General features: G+C 38.2%; 1 protein-coding gene across 1 annotated transcript in view; it reads left to right on the top strand.

Annotated features, from left to right (window-relative positions):
• Positions 1–22,377, top strand: part of ppp1r37 (protein phosphatase 1, regulatory subunit 37) — a 75,352-nt gene that overhangs the window by 5,298 nt on the left and 47,677 nt on the right. The window lies entirely within an intron of this gene.

Here is a 22,377-nt window from a genome sequence, read left to right as displayed (position 1 = left end):
TATTTCAACTTTGCGAGCAATTTTATGCTGAGTCTGAAACATTGCAGCTTTATTAAAGTTCTAGAACTTTTCAAGCTTTAATGTTAAGATGTTCTTTGTTATTATTACAGTCACTTTATAAAGATCTTGGGAACTTTTTCCCATGCCTTCATTATTGTGACAACTCTCTCTCAGTTCCATAATTTGTCAAAATTAACCGTTTTGCGTTTGTGAAAAGTTTGTGTTCATGTTTATTAAGGACATAACTGTGTCAGTGAAGAGCATGCTTGAGTTGAAGAGACATGTGATGTGTGAAGAAAACTGTTGGACTTTATTGGACAAATTTTGTGTATCTACAGGGCCAAAAGTGCCCATAGTTGAAGAAACACATTACCAAACCTCGCTTTTGTGCTACGTTTTGCCTCAGGCCATCCTTAAAAATATTTTGGTTTGCAGTAACAGCAAAAAAAAAAAAAAAAAGGGTCGGTAGGTAGGTCTATATATTTTTTTTTCAAAATTCAATGAAAAAAAAAAGGACAATTTTGGTCATGGTGATTACGTCGGTATGAATTTAAACAAATTTGCATATCGTGACGCCACTGACTGTGTCTTCAACCCATGCCTTTGGGCGCACCATTGCGAATCTCATTCTCATAGAATTCTCATTCTATAACCTCATTCAGGTTATAGACAACAAACAATTTGAAATCTTTGTCAAAAAACATGTTTATTGCATTAATTCCAGCTGCATTCATTTGGGGAAAAAGACTGGATTTTCAGAGGGAAACAAATAAATTAAAATGACTAATCTCACCAGCGCCGCGCCGACCAATAAAACAGCGCATTTGGCACTATTCGTTTAAATTGGACCCATAAACATCTGCTATTATTAACGGAAATCAGTGAGGTCAAATGGCTAGGCGCATTGTAGAAACTATATTAAGTAGTCCTGACATATTATGGAATGGTCGATTTTCTTTAGTGTAATTTAGTACATTTCGGTATGGGATGTGCTGTTTTATTGGTCAGCGCGGCGCTGGTGAGATTAGGTCGCGCAAGCAAACACTTCTCCCTGCGTTGTCGAGTATGTCGTGACTCGCGCGGCTCGGTCCATTGAGCCGCACAGATTACATGTCCGCGCTGCGCGAACTCTGTAACACCGCGCCGTTTCGTCCCACTTTCGGTGTGTTTGGCTCCCATACTTATGTGTGTTTGTCAGAGCCTGCCGTTGCTGTGTGACGCGCGTTCGCGGCGGCCATATCGTGACGAGCTGGACGCGCTCCGAGAAAAGGCCGTTAACATCTATTCCCTATTTGACCATTAAGAATTTCGAATAATGAGCGCCTAAATGTAGGCTCATACAGACGTATTTCACAAGCAGCCGCGCCGCAGCCATCATCACCGAGCACGAACCATTGACCGTGAATGAAACGAAGCGAACGCACAGACCATGTGACATGCGTAAACCAATGGTGCAGGGACGTGCGGTCAGGGTAGGCAGGGTAGGCAGTGCCTCACCAAAGGAAATGCTGACATTACATTTATTAATCCCAAGAGCTTTTAATTCACCACATTATTAATTGCATTTATTTTATTCCAAATATTAATTTTTGTAACAAAAATAATCAGGAATACTTCAAGGCCATGGTCATTGAGGCAGAGGTTCGCAGTGCCTCTTTGGTCCATAGAACGTAGTTTACGGAGGTTTGCGCATGCGCAGTCAGTTCTCATGCTGTTTCGAATTATCAACATTGAGGCAGAGACCGAGACTGCTTCATATCACGTGATCCACTCGCTCTCACTCAATCCGCGATTCTGACTTTGCTCTGTATGCAGGCAGCGATGTGATGATGCCTGATATTAACTTGGGTTGCTAAATTACCTGAATGAATATACAGTGGCTTAACTTTGTTTTAAAAAGTGGATGGGACAGGTGTATGTGTGTGCGCGTATGTGTGTATAAATGAATGAATCCCGTGAATAAATATATTTGACGTGAGTCCTTTAATGGTCCAGTGGTAGAACTTTTGCCGAGCATGTCAGAGGTTCGGGGTTCTAATCCGCACTCGTATAGTTTTTTTTTTTTTTTTTATCAAAACCGAATATGTTCATCAGTGGTTGTATTATATTAAGCAGGGACACGTTTGTGTACATTTTTGTTTTGTGATTTCACCGAAACGAACAAAAAGTCTCCGCGCGTGCATGTGAAGACTGCGCGTTAGCCACGAGATATACACTGTAACCGCGCCACCGATCGCAGCGGCAAATTACGCCCCTGTGAATATGCCACATTGATAGGTCACAGCCTACCCATGACAAGACTTCACCGCACGTTACTGCAATGGTGTAACATAATCATCATAGATGACGCCACGGGTTTTTATTTAAAAGAAAGAACGTAGCCTATGCATATGCAATTTATATTCACAATAGGCCTACTTGCTATAATATAATTGATATTTTATTGCATTTGTATTAGTTGTTTGAAGAGTAAAAAAAAAATCGGTCGGTCTTAATGCAAGTTTACAACCGGCAAGTCGGTCGGACTAAAAGGGAAAAAAAATAAAAAATTGGGTCGGTCCTAAATTGACAGGGTCGGTCGGGTTACGGCAAACAAGAATATTTTTAAGGATGGCCTCAGGCCTTCTTGCTCAGATGTCTAGGCTTGTTTGATGGGAAAGGAGGACAGTGTGCGAGTGTTTCTGTCTTATACCCCGAGGGGCTTGATTCTGTCTGCTGACAGCACCTCACGTTAATTGCCAACATTTAACTTTTGTTTACATATCATCCTTATCAGACGGCAGTGCAGAGTTTAAAGGAGCTGTCATTATCTTCGCTCTGAGGAAGACCAGTACTTGCTGTACTTTACAGCTTGAAGTTTGAGCACTCAAAGAATCTGTGTAAACTGAGACCTAATTATCGTTCTACCAGAAGGATTCACTTCTATAAACTTGTGTGATGTGCCGTCTTGATTAGTGGTTGACCAATATTGTTTTTTTGATGGCCGATGCCGATATATTAGAGAGCAGGGTGGCCGAGATAAAGCCAAAATATATATATGATTTATATTTATTTATTTTACTTAATATTTAATCAATTAGAAATAAATTATTTGAAAATGAATTAAAATAACTCATACATGTTAGATGGCAACTTCTTGATTCTGTGATCTATTACAGTATTTTTCCCAAATAAAGAAATTGTTTAAAAAATATGATTTAGAAAGGAAGTAAACACTGTAACCAACAGGGTTCTTCAAATAAAGACAAGGTAACACTAATTTTACATACAGCACAAAGTGAAAATGACATGAATATTATTTAATAATATTTTTGAAGCGTCAAAGTACGGTAGTAGTTGCGTAGACGGTCAATGGAGGGACAGAAAAGTCGATATATTGGTTGACCACTAGTCTTGATCTCTCAAATGCCTGAGGGAAATGCATGCTTTTGTCTATTTAAATATAAAAATTTTGACCGTGATTAGATGAGTTTCTTAAGCGGGTCCTTTAAATAAGATAGAGCACAACAGAATCCAGGGGTCTCAAAATGTGTTTTTAAAACACATTTTGCAATTGACTCTGTGACTTGACTGGACTAAGTGTAGTGCTGCCGCGATTAGTCGACTTAGTCGACGTAATCGACCATGCAAATTAGTCGACGGCAATTTTTTTAGTCGATGTGTCGTTTTACTATTGACCGCTATTTATTTTTGGTCTCCCGTCACAAACGGCTCACTGTAATTCACCTCCACACACCAGTCTGTGCGCCGTGCGCGCCCTGCTGGTTTATCTGCTATCATTTTCCTTCACGTTCCCGCCCGCCTTCACTGCTTTGATATGAAAAATTGCGGAGGCAGGTGACGGAGCTTTCACAGTGGGCTCGTTTGCTGCGGTCCGAGCGCGATTGTTCCCGGCGCCCCCCGCAGCGTTGGTCTGGTTTCACACTCAATTCTATCGAACCCTGGTGAGTTTGCGTGCATCTTATGCCATCGCAAACGTGCACGGCGCATGATAGAAAACAGAACGCGGGTCAATATATTGTGTTTTTCAAACGGACTCTTTTGAGGAGACAGTGGATTTCCAAATGTGTTGCCCTGATTGCACGCGCAATGCGCGAATACACTGCAGACTCAACTCTCGCGTATCCAAGGTAAATCATCAACACTATCATCCCTTACATGTGTTTTATTTAACTAAATGCATCATAATCAGCTAAAACGCATGGGCAGGTTACTTAACTTCCTGAACAAGCGCTCCCAAGTCCGTGTTGCTTTCACATTCACGCGAACCGCGGCACGGCCCGCCATGCACGCAAGTGTAAACGCGAGCTACATAACTGCGTGCCTGCCTGCTTTCAGCACGACTCATAGTGGGCTAGTCCAGACTCTTTCAATTCAATTCCAATTTATTTGTATAGCGCTTTTCACAGAAAATGCATTGCATCTATTTTACTATTCAGAGTGATGTTATCAGTTATGCTTTTCAGAAATGTACATAAATTAATCATTATTAGCTTACTGTACATTTTTTAAGGCAGAACAAAGAGCTAATTTAAGTAATACATACATGTTTGTTATTAGAGGATTAGATTAGGACTCTGACTAATATGGGTATAGCCTAATGGAAATGCAGATACTTAATGCTTAGATTGTTAATACATAATGTTTTTGAACAGGTGACATTTTATGTTTTGGTCCTTCAGTTGAGTTCAAAATAAAATGGACACAACGAAATAAACACTTGATTTTTTTTTTAATTAGTCGTTTAGATTAGTCGACTAATCGAAAAATTAGTCGAAAGATTAGTCGTTAGAAAATTAGTCGTTAGTGGCAGCACTTACTAAGTGTAATATTTACTGATGTTTACTATTTCGCATACATCTATAATATATGTAAATAATGTCTCTCCCAAAGCACCTTGAGATTTGCACTTTAATTTTGTTGTACAATGATGACAGCAAAAGCATTCTGATTCTGAGAAGTTGGACTATTTTTAAATTGACATGCCAATTTTGCTGTTTAAATCAGAAAATGTAGTAATTATGTAAAGATTTTCAAGGAGGACTTTGTTACTCTAAACTTTAAACAATTCCAATATATTCAGTGTCTAGGTTGTTTTATCGCATTTGCATGCATGTATCCCTTTTTTATTTTGAGTAGCTTTGATGTTGAAAATTGTGAATATTTTAGTAGCATTAACTTGAAGTATTTATAGGATTTGTATTTTTTTTTTTTTTTTTTTTTTTTTGTGATTTGAGCTGGATCAAAATGGTCTCTGGCTTTGTTGCCTCAATTATTAATCTTCAACAAACAAAAATATATATTACACAATTAGCTACAAGCTACAATATGTTTGTTTTTTTCACCGCTAGGGGTCGCTAACATCTTACAATAACAAAGGCGTATATTTATGACGCAGTGAATAAGCGGAATCATGGAACTTGCTGTCATGCCGATGGATCTAATAATGTTTATGGATGAGTGAATACATTGATGTTTTTAACATGAGTGTGGTGTGAAGCAGGGCCTGATTCCTAATAAGAGACAGATATCAGCACACACACACGAGTCCCGCGGATATAAAGGAATAAGGACATTTAATTCTACTCACAAGTGCTGGATTACTACTCACAGGTCAATTTATTTGACAAATTAAACTTGTGAGGTTACGCAGTAGGGCTGTAGCGATACACTAATCTCACGATACGATGTGATACACGATATTCAGCTCACGATACGATATATATATCACGATATTCAGCCAACGATTCGATATAATTCGATACACTTGCATCATTTTCTAAAAGATTTAAAGGGGACAGAGTGATTTTGGTGACATCTTGTGAGTGTTCAATTTACTTGGATTGAATTAATTGAACTGAAAACTAAAAACATCATTTACACAATATATATCTGACTGGACAGAGTCTCTACAGCTTGCAAATGCTGGACAAAATGAATCAAAGATGTGTTGAGAAAATTAGTTCCATTTATTGAAACTGTGCAAACTGTAGCTTACAAGCCTTTGAAAAGTAAATAAAGTGCAGTATTGCAATTAAAGCTGCCGTCGACAAAATTTTTTTGATCATATTCAGTGAAATCGACACTATAATCTGATAGAACAACATAAATAAAGTGGTTTTAGAAAAAAACCCGAGCTTCTAACTCCACCTGGAGCGTGTTATTTGTTTTGCAAAAATCCACCGCTCCCGGTTCATCGGGTCCAATCAGCGCAGGGGGGTGTGAGATCTGACTGTCAATCACAGATCGGGCACACGACACGACATGCCACCCCTCGCGCACGTTACAATCACATGCACACGCCTGAAGTTCGCGGAAGTTCGCGCAGTAACGAAGAGTGATGGCGGAAAATCAAGTAAGCTCATTTAGAGTATAAATGACGTTAGCAATTGCAATCTATCGGTAGATTAGCCAGGACAGCATACCTCCAAATACTCCATGGTGTTGATGGATGCTGATGAGACGGGCGCGTTCACAGAAAATCTAGTGCACACGCACTGACGAGCACGAAGGGAGGGTATCCGTTGATAGTGGGGGAGGGGCATGAGAGTTGTAAACATTCAAAAATTTTCCTAAATCCACTCAATCTGCCAGACTTGCCGACTGCAGCTTTAACAATGCAGAGTTAAAAAGTGCAAATACAGTTTTGAGAAAAAAGGTTTTATAAAAAGATAAACCTCACATATTTCAGCCTTTAAATCATTTTTATAAAAAGAATGAGTCAAAAAAGATAAATTACTGACATTTACAGTGCACATTAGCTTATCTTTTATTATTAATAGTAAAATTCGGTCCGATTTTCCTGTGGCGTCTGTCATTGCTAAGCAACCATGCACTGCGCTCTCCACAACGAAAAAGAAGTTTTAGTAGCTAATAGCTTTCCACTACCGAAAAACGCTTGCTGTAGCTCTGCTAAGTTACAAGATTTATTTACGGAGAAGAGAAAAACACCAATAGTGTTTGGGTGCACCCCCATCCTTCATGTTGACCGACCTTTCAATGTTGTTACGGAAAGGGTGAAGCTGATGGTTGGTTCTTGTCACATGAACTGCAGTGCGCTTGCGGCATTCTGAAAAGTTGAGGCGTTTTCATCTCGCTGCGCCTGGGAAAAATGAGCGCGTCGCTTCAATTATGAGCGCGCTTGCCGCGCGCCTACATTTGAAATAACGAACTTGAGTGCGCACTGCGCAAAAGACACGATATGTGAACGGCTTCTTGACGAGCTAAGTTAAACACAGGGATTTGAATGGGACTTATGTGTCGATACTCGCGGCTTAAATCGATACTTTCTTGGGGAAAAAATATCGATTTATATCGCAGAATCGATAAAATTGCTCAGCCTTATAACGCAGCGCTGCTTCACTTGGTCTACACTATCACTACCAGGGCTCGAATTTCGGTGCGGGTATTGCCCATAATTCTAATCATTCCCGCAGGTCTCCCATTTATAATGCGGGAAATTCCCGCAATCGTAATCCACACAGATAATAAAATCAAATCAGTCTTCTTCCAGACGCAATTTCACAAACAGCGTGAGTGTTCAGCGGTGCCGCGCATCTTCTATCTCTTCTCTCATACTGTGTTGTGCAAGGCAGGCATCAAGCGCTGCGGCGATAATACACACACACTCGCGTTTTGGAGTCGGGACCATAGTAGACTGTAAGGTCGGGACATGACGGAATATTCACTTGCACAATCGGGCCAGCGGTGCATCGTGACTGAAGTCTTTTTAAGTCTTACCAGTTTAAACATTCAAGCGATTTTAAACTAATCAGTGCTCGCGCGCTCTCTGAGATTATTTTCTATGCGCACATTCATAGAAAATCCGCCTCAAAAACAGCTGGCCAGTAACTATTTTTCGCAGATTATATTGCTTTAACACGCAAAATTGTCAATTTCGGTCTTTGTGAGTAGGCTATACTCTAAACATAGTCGGTTTTGTCTTTAATAGGCCTAAGCATAAAACGCATGCCAGTATAATGAACACTGGATCCGTGCACTAGCTCTTAAAGTGACGGAAGCCATATGTGTCTGTCATTAAATTTGTTGTCAAAACAACAAAAGATAGCTTTAAGTTAAAGGAATCAGGATTAATAGCCTATCTATTTAATTTATTCAGGACTAAAATACTACCCAGTGTTATTTTCAATTTGATTACTTTATTCAGTTTCTGTATATGAATACTAGTGTTAGACCCATTGAAAAACTTTTCTCTTTAATTATCTTTATTTGTATCTTTATACTATTGTATTTATTTGTGCTACTTTTTTAAATTTAATTAAACAATTTAAATCAAGCTTCCTTGTGATGTGTAAATTCTTAACAACAATATTACCCAGGGGTCTAACGATACCCTCATGTCACGATTCGATACATATCACGATACTGAACTCACGATACAATATTATTGCGATACTCCAAGACATAGGATAAAAGGTTAACAAAAAATGTATTGTTGTTTAAAATGCTAAATTTTATATTACATTGTGGGTTTAAATGAATAGGCTTGGACTTGGTGCTTGTAACCCAAGGACAATGGTGACACCAGAATAAAAATATTCAAGATTCTGAAGCTGAAAATACTGAATTATTTTAGACGAATATGCTTGCACTCTTTCACTGACTAGATATATTTAAAATAATGTCGGCTACTTTTTACTGGTAAAATCAGATATTTGGCATAATCAGGACCCACAAATATTCCCACATTGCATTATTATACATTATAATCAACATTATATAGTAGTTTAATGTAGTACTTACACTAAAACTCTGAAAACTTGAATTTTTCTCACACAGTAATTTTTTTTTTTTTGGGGGGGGGGGGAGACTATCCACAATACATATTGTCAATATCCACGATACGTATTGTTGCATTTTTGTATTGCGATATATTGTGGCACGATATATTGTTACACCCCTAATATTACCCCATTGTAAAAATGCAATGAGCGCAAACATTTAGGCAAGATCAATGTAATAATTTTGTTTGAAAAAACATGCCCCCCCCCCCCCCCCCCCCTTCTCCCCCTCAAACAAAAAAAATCCCCCCCATGAGAATCATCTAAGGGGGGATTCCAACCCCCCCCCCCCCCCCCCATTTTCCAAAACGAAATTCAGGCCCTGACACTATAAACTTCATTTGAGTGTGTTGAAAGTTATAATATTATTCTATATGTTAGTTTAGCTGTATGAGACTAACAGTGAGCTAGATCAACATTAGAATAACATACTGATCATATTCTAACATGTTGAGCTATATAACATTGATTCGTTTTGCTCACCTGTCTAATAAACTACATGTAAGCAGGGTTCTAAATTAACTTTTTTGATCACCGGCCAATGTGGCTGGTAACTTTCTAAAGATATCAGCCATTTTCCACTAGCCAAATTTTTTCCGGTGAAAATAAGAGAAATTATGAGTGCCACTGAATGCATTTGATAATTTTATTAACATTGTTGGCATGAAAAACACATATAAAGTACAATACAAGACAGAAAGTGCAAACATTTCATTTCAAGTTTGGGATCTATCTCTATTAGGGATGTGCACGAATATTCGAATTTTCGCTCTGTAATTATTATTAAAAAAAATAAAATACTAATACTAATACTTTTTTTCTTCAATTTTTTTCGCAGTTATAATTAAATGCACTGGGTGGAGCATTTAACAAGTGGATTGTGTTTTTGATCACATAATGTCGTTGTCTGCCTCGCGAAGTTTGGAATTACTTAGATGAAAATGATAGCCTATTACAAAATGGAATTACGTTTAATCAATTATTATTATTATTATCATAATATCACCACCACAATGAGAAATCACATGAAATCCAAAGAAACAGCAGTCGACTGAGGAAGCAGCGGTCCATCACTGCATTAACGACTGCAGGTCAGCAGCTGTACCCCGATATCTTCTGGTAGCAAAATGATTTTGACATATGCTTCCTTTAAGTTTCGTTGAGGGAGACAGGTTTAAGAACAGAAAACGCAAAGTGCTGTTACTTCACTTTGCACACACACACACGCGCGCGCGTCTCTGCAACGCCTATGTGTCAGCGCAGCGCGTTTTCTCACTCGAGCATGTGGATATTATTGTTTTTCTCAACATGAACGTGAAACAATATAAACACGATAATCATATGCTGACTCGAGTATGCTGACTACGTTCTGTACGATAACTGCGCAGTCTGCTTCTTTTTTTTTTTTTCTTTTTTTTTTTTTTTTACGTTTGCGCTGCCTGAGCTTAAATGCTTTTGTTGTTTATATATTTTGTTTACACATATTGTTTAATGTTTTCAACTAAAAGAAAACCTTAAGATATATAGTAAGCTTGTTGTGTATAGGCTAGTGCCTAATGTATAAGCTTGTAAGAAATAATGACAAAAACCTTAAACTTAAAAAAAATAACGTAGGCTATCTCTCGTTAAACGACATTTAAATTTAAACCCAGAAGTCTGTCCCAACCACCGCCGCATTTAGTTTAATCTTAACTTTTTACTTTAGCTACTTTACTAGCTTCCTCCTCTTTCAGTCTGCTCCCTGCTCTGGCTCGTTCTTCATCTTCCTTGTGTTTTCTGGTGGACGGACGCGTACGCTCCGTTTGTTTCCATGATCATTTCTCGCGCTGGTTTCACTGCAAACTGCGCGCAGCCAATGGGCGTATGAAACGTCATCACGTAGCATTACGTGTTTATTACGTGGTTACAGCACAGTGTTTATGGGAAATGTAGGAAGTACTGCCAGGGGGATAAATGACCGAGAACAGAACCTTATGCATCACCGGCCAAACTGGCTAGTAAGTTTTTATTAACACCCGCCAAAATGAATTTTAACCCGCATTTGGCGGGTTGGCGATTGTTAATTTAGAACCCTGCATGTAAGAGTGGCGTCTCTATCAAGTCCAAGTTAGTGGACGTGGAGCTCTTGGCATCTCGAAAACGCCACGCCGATATTGATCCTCGTTTTATTTCTCCTTTTGTCCCAAAGTCTGCTTGCCATGGTCCATAATGTTTGAACGAAACAACAACAGCGTGAGCGTGCCGCTAGACGTAACGCAATTGTCCACATCTGTCGCCATGGTTACAACGGGGGTACTAGCGGAAACCAGGGATAAAGCGGATATTACGTCATTGACAGGCGACAAGGGACGGTCGGGCACTATTTAAAATTGTGAATTTATCTGAATTTACAAATTCTTGGAAACATTTAGGATAATGTAAGTACACAATTGAAAGAAATATATAACACTCTGCAAGTGGTTTTTGGATATTTTTTGATACAAAATTCTTACATATTGTACCTTTTAATATTCAGAAGCTTCAGGGCAGTGAAGTAGACTATTCCCGAGGATTTCAGGGATGTATTTCACAGGAAAGTGGCACAGTTCATTTACACTGGAAATGGATATTCTGTGGTTAGCTTTAGCTTGCTTCAGGACAAGCTTTTTGTGTTCTAAGTTGTCATCAAGATTAGGGCTGTTGGAACGAATTCCGAAATTCGAATATAATTCGAATATTAAAAAAATCAATACTATTCGAATGCTTAAGTTACTATTCGAATATTGTTTTTTTTATGTATATATTTTAAAAATTTTATACCGTAAAACTTTAAATAATAGCCGAGTCCCAAATAGACGCCGTCTCTTTTACGCCTGGTGTGGCTGCAGGTTTGGGTAAATAAAGGCCGGTCTCAAATAGAGGCCGGGTCTGTTTTTTAGTTTCAGGTTGTATTTAATCCTCTAAAACCCGTGCGATCGTCTGCTTTTTGGCGGTCGCCAACGCAAATGTTTGTCCCGCGAAAGCCTTTTTTGATCGATGTAGACTAGAATGACTGCTGCGCCTGACAGGGCGCATAACGAGCAGAGAGAGAGAGAGCCCCGGCCGCGCGCGCGCACTCTCACGTCTTCAAACACGAGCGCTGTCTTGGCCTCTCTCCCTCGCGCATATTAATCAAAATCAATTGACACGATACTAGTAAAAGGTCGGAAGTTTCACGTGGAGCATTTGGATATTTTTAGAGATTAGAGACTCTAGGCATCAATGAACAACATCTCAACACTAAATTATAAAGGCCTGTCTCATATAGACGCCTGTCTCAAATACAAGCCAATGCAGTTCGACGATTTGGGAAAATAAAAGCCCGGGCTACTATTTGAAGTTTTACGGTATGCAATCTTGCCTTTCTCGCCACCTTGGCTTACACACATGTGAAAATGAAATGCTTTTGTTTCGTCTGATGAACAATAAAGTTTTTGAATCGTAACACAATTGTGCACGTTATCCACGCTGTATCATCATAACAATACTGTCAAAAATGGTAAATGTTCAACAACGTAAAAAAGCGCCCGTGAAGCGCAAATATCTCGGTGAAAACTCAACGGATTTGGCGAGCACCGAACTCGTTGGAACCGCCTAGTCGAACTGAAAATAACGATATAAACCATCGATAGCGCTTCAACCATATTCAGCACGAATAAAATGTTAATTGTAATGTTAGATGTCCCTCTAGTGGACAGAACGTGTAACAACAACCACATGCTATAGTGGCATTGGCGATCCATAAGCCTGAGTAATGTCGTAAATATTAATAATAGGATGAATTTGAGCATTTAATATTCGAATATTATTCGAATATTAAATAAAATAAGGAATGGAATTCGAATAGTATTATAGAGGAAGATTGACAGCCCTAATCAAGATGTATTTAACATTCCTGTCAATGACCTTCAAAACCATGGGTTTGGTGTAAATGTACTGATTTTGTTGAACCGTATTGTTTTGAAACGGATCATATTTCCAATTTCAAGTGATCGACACATCTGCTCAGAAAGAAAAAGGTATTCAGAACGGCTTTACAATTTACAAGCTCGTCCAGTTCTCTAATGTTTGCTGCTTTTACATCAACGGTGTACTTGCAAGTATGCGTTTGAATGGATTGGGATAGTGTGGTGGTGTTTTAAGAGATTGGCAAAGAATTTAGTTTTACTGCCTTTTTGAATTGTGCTATGAAATGTTCCCAAACTTTAGAGTTCATATTGTTTTATGTCACTGATTTTCTTGATGTAATGTTTTGCATTATATCAGGTTACTAAAGTTACTCTATGTAATTTTGTATCTGTACAGATGTAAAGGGAAGTGGAAATCTGGTGATCATTAACTGCAGATCTGGTGTGATTTGTACAAAAACGTACGATTATTGGACAAAAGTAAGCGTGAAGGTCCACCCCTAAACATACCCGTCACTGGGGTGTGTGCAGATCATATGAAAACATACAAATTATCCATCAATTCGCCAAAACTTACAATAGTTATGAATTGCCATGAGATTGTGTTGGTTGTACAGTATTATGAAATAGAAATAAAGTGCTTGATCACACAAAACTTATCAGAAACGGTGATCAAAGTTTGAATGTTTTAGATGTTCAATCTTGATATATTCCAGTGTAATAATCCTCACATCGTCTATGGAAAGCACAGCAGTTTCAGCGGCTGGATGAGGCGATCAGATAAAGTAAAAATACAGCTGACTTTTTTTTCTAATACGAAGCAGCATTTACTGCTGATCACAGAGCCGTGCTGCACTGACAAGCTGCGCATAAAACACATCTCACGCCCGTTTCACACATACTCCGTTTGCAGTGCGTATTTTTTTCCGTACCCATGTTAACAGGTTAGAGCTTTCACACTGCACGCGGATGCGGTCCGTCGATCCGTTCCAGTTGCGGTGCGTATACAGCAGTGCAGAGATCGTTTCCGCACCGAGTCTATTTCTGCTGTGCTGCAAACGCTGAATTAAAGTGACAGCGCACGGTTCGTGGTCAAAATGAACACAGACTGACCTGAATATGTAGTAATTTCACCATAAATGCATTTAATTCAATAAAATGTAGTAATCTCACCATAAATGTATTTAATTCAATAAAATGTAACCATAAATGCATTTAATTAAATACTACTTTTTTCACAGTCATCTTTTTACTTTAAGACCGGGGTAAAGCAAAGAAAGCTACAATTTACTTCAACAAGGCCACATAATGAACGACACTCGTCTCATTCGTTGAGGTGGAAAAACAAGTTATTTGTGACATGCAAGCTTTATTGTATACAGATTTGAATTATGCAAAAGAAAAGGTATGAGTCTGCTGTTTTTGTCAATTTTAAGTTTTAATTTAAAATGTTTGCGATTTTAATATAAGTACATGGTTAAATATGTTACCACTTGCTTGAGCAACTTAATATATAATCTAGGCCTATATAAAAGTAATGCATTGAATAATTGTTTAAATTGTGTTTTAAACGTGAATAGGCCTACAAAGAGAATTGCACTGGAGGCAAAAACTTTTGCTGCTGATAACTTGATTTGATTGATGATTTTTTGAAATACAAATAGTGAGTAAATGTGTTTGTGGTACAGCCGGGGATCAGTTGCGCACTGCAAACGCACGCAGCATATGTGAAAGCACTATAGCGCGTGCTGCTCCTGTACCGCATACGCACCGCAACACGCATTTTAAATTAAATTTCTCTGGGCTATTTAACCAACTCGTGGCAAGGTTAATTTGAGTAGATGCATGAAGTCAGTTGACACATGTTCTTACTTTAGATATAGATTTAAATGCAGCTTGTTATTTACTATATTTAAATTAAATCAGCTTTGTATCAGCCATTGGGATCATTCATCAAAAACTCTTAGTTACTAACATTCTGCAATGTTAGTAAGTCATAGGTAAGGAATGACATGAGAACGAGTAAATGGCAGAATTTTCATTTTTTGGTGAAATATCCCTTTAAACTCTCATGTTTCTGCACGTTTTGCTAGGTCTGTGTACTGCAGTACCAGTCTCTGTGCATTGATCTAGGTGTAAAGAGTTTTAATCTGAAGAAGCAGTCTTTAATTTACACGTCTGGCCAGCTCAGCAACACACTCCAGTAAGTGTTCTCCAACGGCCCTGTTGGAAAGACGCCATTCAGAGGAATGCAAACCACAGGTTTCCCCAAAGACTGTTTGCTGATAGACAGTTCTTCATTAATTCACCCCACTCTCGCGATGCCATAATCTATATATATATATATATACGTAGTGGATGTACCATTAGTAACAGAGATACTGTGATGCTTTAGTGTTGTGGTTAATCTGTATCACCATGTTGAATGCCATGTTGAAATGTTGAAATCGTACCACTGTGCAGATCTGTGTACCTTTTGAATCTGGAAGTGGTAAACAACATACACACTCCCACAATCTCGGTTTGATGTTTTTTAAGGTTATGAAATCTACCCAGATGGCGTGTCCAAATTAGGGATGCACCGATCCACATTTTTTCACTTCCGATCCGATCCCGATACCTGAATTTGGATATCGGCCGATACCGATACTTTTCCGATACCAGAGCTGTGTTTGCTTTAATATTATTATTATCATTATTGTTGATTTTATATGATGCTGAAATAAACTCCTCTCTACAGGCAAGTATGATATGTACGTATGTATGCATGTCAATATATATATATATATATATATATATATATATATATATATATATATATATATTAAACAATAGATAAACAAAAGATAGACAATTAAACAAAGATACACATTATACAGGCCTACACAGTGCTTTAATTTCAGGAAGGTCTACTAACATTATTCAGGTATGGTCTAAAAATAATTATAATAAAGTAATCAAAAGTAAAATAGCACTGCAAAGTTTATCATAGATAGATTTATGCTTATTAAAGCTAAAGTTATTCATTCAAGAGCTGTGAGTGATTTTCTCTTTGCCTTTTGTTGTTTGATTCTCAGTAATGGAGCAATCGTCAGCATGTTTATTAGACTGCTTCCCCTTTAAGAACGAGTGCACCATATTTTCTCCCAACTATTTCCATAACTACGTCCATTTTAGACAAACTGTTTAAGTGAATCTCCAAGCCGGTCATTTTGACATTTTTGTGTAGGCTACATTTGATCGTTTAGACGTGCATATGAAGCCCAAAGTATTATGTGCTTGTCTCGTTGCGGTCTGTTTCGGAGCGCGCGACGCGGGAACAGCTTCTCTTGCGCAGATTTTTGTGCTTTTAATAGCTTTTTTTATTATTAAAAGCGTCCCGCAATTTAGCAACAGTAGAGACTGCATTTTACAACAATCACCGATCATGCTGATGGGCTGTCGTGTTGTGCGCGCTGTGGCACCGCGTGAGAGATCTCTCTCTTTCTCTTCTGGACTGCGAATAGCAAACATGCATCACAGACAAATGGTTTAATTAATACGGCTTTGCAAACATTGCAATTTTGCTGTCTTGCTCTGCTGTGGTGTTTCCAGTGTGAAGTATTTCCACCATAGGATTTCCACACAACATGTTGGCAGCTCAACGCTATCCTGCTAGCTGGCTGCAAACTGCGGAATGGATTTCCTGAGGGGGGGTCTCTGTGTCTCATTGAGCCGCACCTCCGTTCAGGATATCCATTCCACAGTTTGCAGCCAGCTAGCAGACTAGCCGGCGGGCCGCGGGAATCACTTTTGGAGTCGTTTCAGCAGACTACGTTAAAGCGCAGACATGGCTCATGGATATCGGATATATCCGCAGGTTGGATCGGGAAAATCCAATACGCTGGTATCGGTCCCGATACCGATACTGGATCGGATCGGCCCCATCCCTAGTCCAAATAGCTGTGCAAATTTGGTAAAAAGACGAAGGCTGCACTTGAAAAACATGCATGCTTTTCTCCTCTTTAAAGACACTTCATGACGATGACTAAATTATTTCATCTAATGCCATTTGCTGCTCTGCCTTCTGTGAAACTTCTGGAGGAGTCAGCTGTCATGTAGTCAACACGTGAAATGAAATGGCATTTATCTGTGTGCAGTTGGAATGCTTTTTCTATCTGGGAACATTTACCCATGCTGAGACTTAGTAAGCACTCTCCAAGCTAATGCTTTTCCAAGGACATGCTGTACACAGAGTACATGGAGCACGTTTATTGCCCTTCTCAGACTCTGCCCAGTCTGACACAGCATAAGGACTAGTCTTCCCTGCATAAATTACAAATTAAATCTAGATTAATCCTTATTAATAGGGATGCACTGAAATGAAAATTCTGGCTGAAACCGGAAATTCTGGTTGCACGTGGCTGAAAATCGAAACCGAAAATTACTTTTTTTAAATAATGAATTTCTTATTTTAAAAAAAAGTCTGTATTAATATTAGACTTTTTAATTAAATTCAGTAATTTTATTGAATATGAATTTAAAAAATGCAGGCCAATAAAATAAAATAACCACTCTTTATTTAAAGGATCACACTAAACTTGACACTAAAATAATATTAAATATCAATATATTATTCTTCGTTCAGTTCTATGCAACAGAATCAGATTCAACAGATTTATTTTTTGACCAATTATCACAATTAAAGTAGTACTGTAGTATTGCACTTTACAATAGTCCTAATAGTTGACTAAAAGTTAGTTGACGAGAAGAGGATTAGTCGACCAAGATTTTAATAGTTGGTTAGTCGCAGAGAAAGTGACTAATGGCGAGTCTTGATGGTAATTACAGTGTGTTGGGCAATAAATCCAAACATTCGCCTATCATCCATCAACCTCAAACATGGCTTATTATTTTAAACCTGTTAGTAGCAACTTTACATGTGCTTGCTCTAACGTTAACCTAGATAAATGTGCACTATTATTAGGAGCATTTGCTAAGTGTTGGTGTGGTGTGAAGGCAGCTGAAGTACAGCACGCTTTACTGCACGACATGGAGGCGCCAACACAATCACTCGCATTTTTTAAACTTAAAATTCTCCATGATTTGATGTTATACAGATAAGAGTAACATCTACCAAATTGTAAAGGGGGAAACTGTAATGGGGAAATGCATTACTGCAATTCCTCTGTGGTACTTGACTTTTCTTAGGAGGAAATAAAACAAAACAGCTCCTTGGACAAAATTAAATGTTATATTGAAGTAGTTATAAACAAAGGTTTATTTTAGTTCAGATTAACATTTGAGGGCAGCAATTGTATTCATAATGTCAAAATAATACCGACGTAATGTTACTTGAAAGCTACTATTCCTGCCAAACTTCCATGGTTACAGTTAGTAGTGTTACTACAGTAAACCCATGGTGAATGATGCGGATCTGTGGACACTGCAGTGTTATATGAACTAAGTGTTATATATCTAAGTGTATATAGTTCATTCATGGCACAATGTTTCTTCCTGGTTTCCACGTCAGCGCTGTTTGATCCGTTAATAACGGAGAAATGTGAATGTTTCTCACTATATCTTGCAGCGATGTTATTACTTTAGTGGCGAATTCAAGTTTTTTCTTTACTGGATTTCGGTGTGTAGTGACAGTGCTGATGATGAAGATCGGCTCGCGCTGCATTGGTCCAAACTGATAAACGGTCCGTCAAACACACAATAACGAGTGGTTTCGTTCCGCTTACATTACATTTGCCATTTGATGTTGGGCGATGTTCTGGTCACGCCAGCGTCTCTTACATTATGAGCGCGCTTGCCGCGCCTACATTTGAAATAACGAAATTTTGGTCGGCAGGAAAAATGGTCCAACGAACCGTTCGGTTTAAAAATGCATACCGAAAACCGAACCGAAAGCCTCGTACCGAACGGTTCAATACGAATACGTGTATCGTTACACCCCTATCTATGTGGGCTGCATCTTGACATTGATTGGTTTGTAAACGGATGTGCGTCTGACGTCAGCGTGTCGTCAATTCGACGGGTAACTTTGACAAGAATAAAAAATAAAATAAAAAACTAGGGCTGCAACTAACGATTATTTTGATAATCGATTAATCGGACGATTATTTTTTCGATTAATCGGATAAAAATTTCAATTAGATTTTTTGTTTATTATGACTAAATAAAACCCGGTTACACTTTATTTTAAGGTGTCCTTGTTACAGTGTAATTATATATTTAAGTACAGAGTAATATTAAGTAACTACATGTACTTACTATAGGAATAGGGTAGGATTAGGTTGAGGGTTAGTTGCATGTAATTATGCATAATTTACTGTTATTACTACAGTAAGTACATGTAACATATGTAACAAGGACACCGTAAAATAAAGTGTTACCTAAAACCCTCAATTAGGATATTTATGTGTAAAAGTGTACTTTAAAAAGTGCAAAAGCCACACATTGAGTTTTACAAATATCAATATTTGCATTGTTTTTAATGATAATTGCTGATGGCAAGTTGACAACCATGATTAATGTAAAAACATTTATATCCAACATATTGTTTTAACACAATTTTTGTTAAAACAAATTTACAGACATGTTGTTCAGATGTGAAGATATAAACTAAAAACATCTCAAATATATAATTCATTTAATTTTTATTTAAAATTAATTGAATTATAAGGATAATTTGTAAAAATAAATATAGAAAGACTGAAAACAAGCGTGTGAACAAGCGTGTGAACGCAGTAGATCGCGTTTGAAAAACAATTAAAACTTAATAGTAGACAAATGCTATATAAAGAGAACGTAATGGAGGTACGCAGCAAGCTAACAGGCTTGATTAAAAAGACAGGAAAAATGATGCATTAGTGCACAAACATTCGCTGAAAACCACTGAGTACAGTGACTAAAAAACAATATTTTACTGCTGCTGTTATTAACTGCCTTTATATTTAGTGCTTCGCTTTGTAAAGACCGTTTTAATTTAATATTTCTGCGGTAGAACTATTTTAATCCATCACTTATGTTGCGAGCGAACTGATTGCGCAACCTGATGCTCGAGACAAAATACAGACATCCCAAGTCTCCCGGAAGTTCTGGAAGTCACCCGCATATTGATAGCGGCTCGCAAATTAGTTCAAACTCCCGGGATTTGAGCGCGCATGCGAGACAGAAGAGACTGTGCTCCAAACCGTGTAGCGCGAGCGCGCGGCAGAGCAACGGAGGGAGAGAGACCTTGCGTGTGTGTGCCTCATGAAGCGCGTGTAAGACAGAGAGCATCCTAATTGGCCTGTTTCAACCAATCACCAGTAAACGCTCCCCGTGACGTAAGCAGACCAACTAATCGATAATGACATTCGTTGACAACGATTTTCATAATCGATTATTATCGATTTTATCGATTAGTTGTTGCAGCCCTATAAAAAACTGACAAGAATGCATGAACAGACGCATATCGTTGCCACTATACTGTTATTATTACGGCATTATGGCATTACTACCTGCAGCACCAACTATACTCGAGGCTAGTTCAAATTCGCCAAATGAACGTCCTCGTTGTGCAAACATTTCATCGTCGCCGGCCGGAGAGAAGAGGAAGACTGCAAGCAATCCTGCGGGAACCACCGGAGCTTCCTGTAAATGGTCTGAAAGTCCGAACCATACAGAAAATGCTTTCACACTAGAGACGAACCAATCCTTTGTTCAGTTTGGTCCGGACCGAGACTACCTCTTTTCGTCTGACCAAATTTCGTCCGGGGGAGCTTTCACACCTGTAAATTTGATTCGGATCAAACTGAGAAGTCCGTAAATCAGGGCCCTTTCACACCTACCCTGTTTGGTCCGAAGACTTTCTTTGTGGCAGACTTTTTGTTTTTGTTGTCAGAAGTTTGGTAACAGTAAACTTGTATCTTTGTTACTGCAAATTTGTGGGTTAACAATTACTATTCTGACCATGTTGAGATGATAAATCTTTCGGTAACACTTTACAAAAAGGTTCATTAGTTAACATGAACAAAGAATGAACGATACGTCTTTAGCATTTATTAATCTTAGATAATATTAATTTCAACATTTACTAATACGTTATTAAAAACAAAGAATGTATTTGTTAACATTAGTTAATGCACTGTGAACAAACGAAGAACAGCTCTATTTATATTACCTAACATTAACAAAGATTGATATATACTGTAACAAATGTTTTGCTCATTGTTAGTTAATGCATTAACTAATGAACCTTATTGTAAATTGTTACCAATCTTTCAATTAACCAAAAACTTGTGTAACCAAAACTAACTGTTTTGTCCTTACGAATTGTTGTAATTATTGAGTATTGGTTTAGTATTGCTTATTGAAAACTGGAGAGACTGGATTATAGATGTATTGCTGAAACTCCAGAAGACGTTCCTGCGCTCCGCTCATGGAGAATGAGCCATTGGAAATCGTTTAGAGCAGACTTTAGTTTAATTAGACTGCCTGAGGAGAAGATGAAAGACAACCGATGTACTCTTAGCTGAATCGTCTCATTCATTCATGTATTCATTTTTATTTATAGCCCATGTGAAGTGACTGGTCATGATTAGTCTGCAGCTTATTACATGACTAGGACCGCATCCAAACGGGTAATTATCATTAGAGTCATCAACCAGCACATCATCACATGGTACGTGCGTGTGTGTGTGTGTGTGTGTGTGTGTACAAAAACAATAACACAGACTATAACACTTTGACTCTGAGTCTTTCTCTTGAATTCAGTGTTTTTTTCTTTTCTAAGGAATATTTCAGCCTCAATATTTCAACCTAATGATCTCATGTTCAATAATTAGGGATGCTCCGATCAGGATTTTTGCAGCCCATACCGACTATTGATTTCTTGTCATCATGATCAGCCAATCACACTGAAGGCATTTTCAATGATTTCACATCTAAGTGGCATACTTAAAGTAATGGCTTCAAGGTATCATCAAGTACATGGTCTCAACTCATAGTGATGCTTTCAAATTTTGAAGAAAATAGATTTTTTTTATATGAAGTATATAACAGATCATGAAGTCAAGTTTGGGCTTGTTCACAATCATGTGAACTGTATCTGGGCCAAATACTGTGTTTTACACAAGTGTTTTACTGAACATAAGAACTACTTACTACTTAAAAGCCACAAACAAAGCATAAAATATTTATACATTGAATTAGTAACAAGATCAACACTGTTTCAGCTGTGCACTCCTGTTTTATGTCGCATTAGAGTAAATCAAGACCTGTCAATCTGAGCGATCAATCCAAGCACACTACAGCTGTAAAACAGTGTCCGATTGGGCTCTGTACACCTACCCACCATCCCCGAGATCCAGTTTCCATTGTTTGAACAATCAAATGAGGTTGGAAAGCACTGCGTCATGAAATAGAGATCATTTCCCCTCAATCTAGGGGTCGTTTGTAGTAAAGAAATGCTGTAAAATCACTGAAGAATGCTTGAACAGAAACACAAGATTGACTTTTCCTCTTGAACCTTCAGTCCTGCAAAGCTTGCATTGTGGTTGTGTTTACTGTAAACATGTTTCCTGTTCATTTATACACACAGATGTATGCGGTAAATATGTGTATGTATGTGGTAATCAACAGCATAGCACATAAACGCTGTGAAAACCCCCCCAGAATTT

The sequence above is a fragment of the Rhinichthys klamathensis genome, unplaced genomic scaffold, assembly GCF_029890125.1.
Source record: "Rhinichthys klamathensis goyatoka isolate OS25496 unplaced genomic scaffold, OSU_Roscu_1.1 h1tg000391l_1, whole genome shotgun sequence".
Lineage (NCBI taxonomy): Eukaryota > Metazoa > Chordata > Actinopteri > Cypriniformes > Leuciscidae > Rhinichthys > Rhinichthys klamathensis.
Note: the sequence above shows the minus strand (reverse complement) of the source record. Positions and strands in the feature narration are given on the sequence as shown.